Source organism: Mixophyes fleayi, chromosome 11, assembly GCF_038048845.1.
Source record: "Mixophyes fleayi isolate aMixFle1 chromosome 11, aMixFle1.hap1, whole genome shotgun sequence".
NCBI classification, from domain to species: Eukaryota; Metazoa; Chordata; class Amphibia; order Anura; family Limnodynastidae; genus Mixophyes; species Mixophyes fleayi.
This window is the reverse complement of record NC_134412.1, coordinates 10,336,272-10,342,241: the sequence shown is the minus strand read 5'-3', so window position 1 is coordinate 10,342,241 and position 5,970 is coordinate 10,336,272.

Sequence of the window (5,970 nt, the reverse complement as noted above, 5' to 3'; positions counted from 1 at the left end):
AAACAGATATTTTATTGCAAGCTTGTCAAAACATATTTAATTACATTTTTAAATGCTTACAGAAGGTTGCTTCATGAACGAATATTTCCCACACCCCTTTTAGATTATAAGCTCTCACATATAGGGACCTCCTTCCTGACCCCCTCCTCCCACCTAAAAATGTGCCCCAACATCCCACCCAATTACATACAACCCATGCACTGTATCCCTGTCACTCGTTCTCTGTCTATCCTGTCGGTCAGTCTTCTCTTCCACAATTTCACTACCATGTTATATTTTTTGCCATTTCCCCTTTTTGTCCCACCTAATATATGGCGCTGTGGAACCCTTTTGGCTCCATATAAACAAATGATATTAATAATAACAATGATAAATTTCCAATCTAGACTTCATGCCCACCAGTTTTAGCTAATTATTCTGGACGATATGAATAATATACTGTTGTTCCTAATATATATGTGATGGGGATAGTTTTATTAAGGTAAAATTATGTATTAAACACATAAAGGTAAGCAGTAACATGGCGGTGTTTCGATGAGTCCGATTCACACATGCATTGTGCGATGGGGGTTGGACAGTGTAAGCTCTTGTTTAGGAAATTTTGTTGGAACAAAAGAGGAAGGAAGCATAGGTCCTGTTGGAGTTATTTACACACAAACACAGGCTGTTTGTATTTGTGAAGTTAATTATTATATTGATCACAGTTTGTCTTGAAATGCGTTTTTCTGTTGCAGTGAAACATGAAGGCGCAAGACGGGACCTAATCTCCGCAGACTGTTCTTACTTTGCCCAGAACCTGCTTTGTTCTCTATTAATTACCTCTACTATATGAACAACTGTGAAGTATTTTGTATATCCAGATAATGTATATATATTTATATATATATATATATATATATATATATATATATATATATATATATATATATATATATATATTAATATTGTAATATTTGATGACTGGTAGAATAGTATAGCCGATAGCAGCTAAAGTAATCTATGTTTAACTGAAGAATGTATTAATTAATAAAATGTAATTGAGAAATGAAAATTTATAATGAAAACTTTTTTTTTTCTTTCAAAAAAGGACATTTGCTGAACAAAAAAGTACAAAAAAGTAGTACAGTGACACTGGGTAACATTACATTTCACCTCCAAAATGCTACAAATGCCCCATCGATATATGTATGGATTAACTGATTACCTTAAAATACAGTAATACAATTATACATTAAATAACATTGTATTAGTACCATTATATTTTGATGTACACCGATAATGATTGACTGAATTCTCCACATCGATCACCCGATTATCACTAGTGTGTGCTCAAGCGATGATTATACACTCGGGGACACAGGTTTATATATATATATATATATATATATATATATATATATATATATATTGGACTTTTTGAAATCATTTTAGAAACATTTTTTTTTAACCCCATACAGTTTCGGATTAACTTGAGTAAAAACAAAAATCAAAATGCTGACTAATATTGAATCATTCACACGTGGTTTTGACAATAATCTGACTGTTTTCAGTAACATTTCAGAGTCTCCCCAGATGATTCATACAGTATTTTTTTTTTTTTTCTCTTTTACTCTAGACTTGAAACACTCTCTATTTTTAGAAACACGTTACCTAATTTCCGCCCAGAGTTCTCTAGCCCCAGAAACATTAACTCATTATGTAAGTTAAGACTCAAATACCTCTACAGACACACAATGTCCTCATTGACATTACCAGAGCTCTCTGTAAGGTGAGTGAAGTGAGAATTTCTAACTCTTTAATCGATGATTTTCTACTCAGCGTCAGTAAATTGAGGTATGGAGGTAGCAGGAATGCTAGCGGTGTAAAAGGAGATGGCTCATTTCATTGTAGCTTTATAAGGGTTTCATCATCATCATCATCATCATCATCATCATTATCATCATCATTTATTTATTTACATAGCTCCACTAATACCGCAGTGCTGAGAACTCATTCACATCAGCCCCTGCCGCAATGGAGCTTACAGTCTAAATTCCCTAACACACACACACACACACACACACACAGACTAGGGTCAATTTTTATAGCAGCCAATTAACCTACCAGTATGTTTTTGGAGTGTGGGAGGAACCCACGCAAACACGGGGAGAACATACAATCTCCACACAGATAAGGCCATGGTTTGGAATCTAATCTTAGAATGGATGGATCTCTGTCCCATTTTCCAATACACGTTTGTGGATCAAGGTATGGTCAGGACATGTGTGGATGGTTATGATATCACACACAACTGATTATTATGTTTATATCATCAGGATCAATGAACATTTTATTATTTTGGGTGATTGTGCAATCCCACCCAGTGATTTTGAGTTCAGTTTGGTATAAATTAGTCTTTCCCAAACGTAGTCCTCAGTGACCCCCTAACAGTGCAGGTTTCCATGGTCACAGGTGAAATAATTAGGACCACCTGTGCACCTGTTACATTGTATCAGTCAGTAATGACTACACCTGTGCTCCAGCAAGGAGATATGGAAAACATTAACTGTTACCGGTCCCTGAGGGCTGGGTTTGGGAAAGATTGGTCTTAATCTTCCAAATTGGCCAACAAAATCCTCACTATCATGGCTGTTTTTAAATAAAAACAATTACACTTAGGTAAAGTGTTATTACAAGATATACTTTTATTTTTCATATTAATTAAAGTGAGGCTGCCATTGCAATGGGCACTAAAGTAAAGGAGGCAATTATTACCCTTGCATCCTGGTCACTAAAAGCTCCTGTTACCCCCCACCCCCACCCACCCAATTCCTTTCCAGCTTGTGCTTTACCCTGCAGCCATTGCATTTGTGTTATCTGGCACAGTTCCTCTACCAACATACCAGTGACAGCAATGATAAAGCATTGCGTGCAGGGAGAATCACAGGCAATTGTTACACTGAACTTGTTCTTGCAATAATACAAAGCTGCTCAATGACTGGGGAGGGAATAGAAAGTGTATTGTTTTTGTTTTTTTGTTGTCAGATTGGGAGTGGTCACTTGCCTTGAGTGCATAAGGGGTTGTTATATCCCTGATATAACCTTATATTTTATTTATAATGTGATAAGAGGTGATAGCAGTCAACTTTAAAGAGGTCAGTTAGAAGACTGATTCTACTTTCGGAGCAGTTTATTTGTTTGCTAAAGTTCACTATGACCTACTTGCAGAGATAGTAATTGATATTGTAGCAATGTATTTATAAATTAGTTGAAGATTCTAAATTAAAGGCTGTGTCCATCCACAGGGTTAAAAGACCTGGTATTGTATATTTTACATATACTGCTTATGAATTGTGAAAGAACATTTTAAAAATGAGATGACCGACAGATGTGGGACTGCAAATTTATATCAGGCTTACCTACGCTCCAGGAAAGTCCGTGAGAATGTAGAATTTTGGGTAGATTTCCAGAACCCCCGGAAAACATGCCTTTATCCCGGATCCACCCATGCATTTCACAGTGAATCGCATAATTTTGTCCCTGCCCCAATGCACATTGCTGGAGCGATGGGTTTGATTCTGACCATTGTATTATCTCTGTGGAGTTTGTATGTCCCTACCTTGTCCACGTAGGTTTTTCAGTTTCTTCCCGCAGAATAAACATATACTGGTGGGTAAATTGGCTGCTGACCCTAGTTTGTATGGTGTAGAATTTAAACTGGGAACTCCAATCGGCCACGGACTGATGGTAATGTGATATGACCATAAAAGTGCTGATTAATATAATATTGCTGTATAAACAAATGTTAATAATCTGTAAATATAATTGTAGCAATATTAATCCTTTCACAATACAATGGCTTGGGGCATTTCCTAACAGCAAGGAGTATGAGTGACATATTTGGGATGTGTTATGACATCATTAAGACATAATCAGGACCAGAGAAGTCCAAAAATATGAGAGCAAAAATATGATATTTAGACAGACACAACTGCATAAGTTTTCTCATAGCCTACATTGAGAGATCCCATAAACTTATGTCTATTATGTACTTTAATTAACCGCAGTCTCATCTGAAACATGTTGAGCAGGTTTTCCACATAAATCACCAAGCAAGTGAACATCTAGTCTAAACATTGTAAATGTTGATTCAAGAGAATTCTGTCGGCCTTATTTGGAATGCAAATAAATTTATTCTCCATTGTGCCAAAAATAGAAGAGCGTACGATAGAATTCAATTACATACCTTTAAAGCTTCAGGGGAAACGTGGAAAAAATGTGTTTATTTTTTCTCTTTGCGATCTATGAATTCTCTCCACAATCATATTTATACTTTTTTTGCTTTTAACTGTATCTCACCCAAGGTAGGATATATTTAATCTCACCATTTCAATTGTCATTGTGGTGTGTTTTTATAAGGTCAGAGTACCTTAACGCTATCCATTTTTATCTCCTGCGGAACTGTGTGACCTCAGTGTTGATGAAGGTGGAGATGGAACTTCTGGAACCAATCAGATCATCAGAGTGCTTAGAGCAGCACAGAGTAATGTGGGAGGCAGTGACCTGTACACTTGTGTGATTATGTAATTGACGACGAGGCTGCCATTGACAGGGGCAATGACATAATGTGAAGAGGGTAATGAAGGCACATAGGCCACAGACTGAGAGTTAGAGAGTGGATTGAGCAGGGTCCTCCAGCAGCACAGAGTAGTTATGTAAGGATTATGTCAATTTAGTGCAGGAAGATTGTGGTGTCTTATTTTAATTAGACATACATTCATGCTACAGTTGGTAGAAGATAGGGATGAACCAGCAGACAGTGGACAATGTAATAATTTATCAGGAGAGGAGCCCTGGGGTGATGGATACATGTGTTAGCATGATTTAGCACTGTCCAAACAGAGGTGCGGAGTCTAACGGTTCCCCTGGTCTTCACCAAGAACCGCTGCAAGCTGGGATGGGCTTTGCAGAGGGCACACTCAAGTCGCGGCCCTCTGTTAAGCCACTAGGCATAACACAGTGAAAAAGAGGAAAGGTAATATGAAAGCAGGACAGCTGGCCAAGGACTGGTACACTGATGGTAGCGAGGTACAAAATCAGTATGCAGAGGGGAAGTCCAATAACAAGCCAGGATCTAGTACACAGTCAACAGTGAAATACAAAATCAGGATTCAAGAGAGAGTGGTCACAAAAATCAAGGACTGGTATATGAGGGGTTAACAGGCAGAAGCACTATCCAAGAGGAGATCACAATATAAGCCAATATCAGCAGCAATACAGCATAACAGGGAGTCAGTCTGGGTATGAATACCTGCTGCTCTGACACTGCTGCAGTGTCAGAGTGAGCTTTATATACTCTGCAGATTTGAATATGCCACCAAACAGCCATGATCATGTGACCACCTGGAACCAGGAACTCACCTCTACAAAGAGGCAGACGAAATCAGCAGCACAGGAGTGTGAGGCTGCTAAGTTTTGTGACAACGGCCATGTTAGTATAGCTTCCTTTACACTTGAGTGGTGGCTTAAGTACTCCTCACAAATGCGATCCTTGCTCTGGTCACTTTTAGGCTCTCCTCTCCACTCAGGTGCTGTGTGGTTTAAAATGCTGTGTGTGTGTTAGGGAATTTAGACTGTAAGCCTCAATGGGGCAGAGACTTATGTGAGTGAGCTCCCTGTACAGCGTTGCGGAATTAGTGGCACTATATAAATAAATGATGATGATGATGTAGTAGGGCCCATGCGTATGTAAAATGAATAACTAGTAGTTGAGATGACACATTGTAGCAATGCAATACAAAACACAGATGTTAGAAGAATGGATTCCTGGACATCTTCTTGGTGAAACCACAGTTTCAAGCAAAAAACAATGTTGACGCTAGTTCACAGGTTTCCATCAGAGCTTACGCTCGCCTGCCTCAGGGATTGTCCCGCTGCTTGTCAAACTCTATACCGTCTCTCGCTTTCTGACACCAGGGGCCTGATTCATTA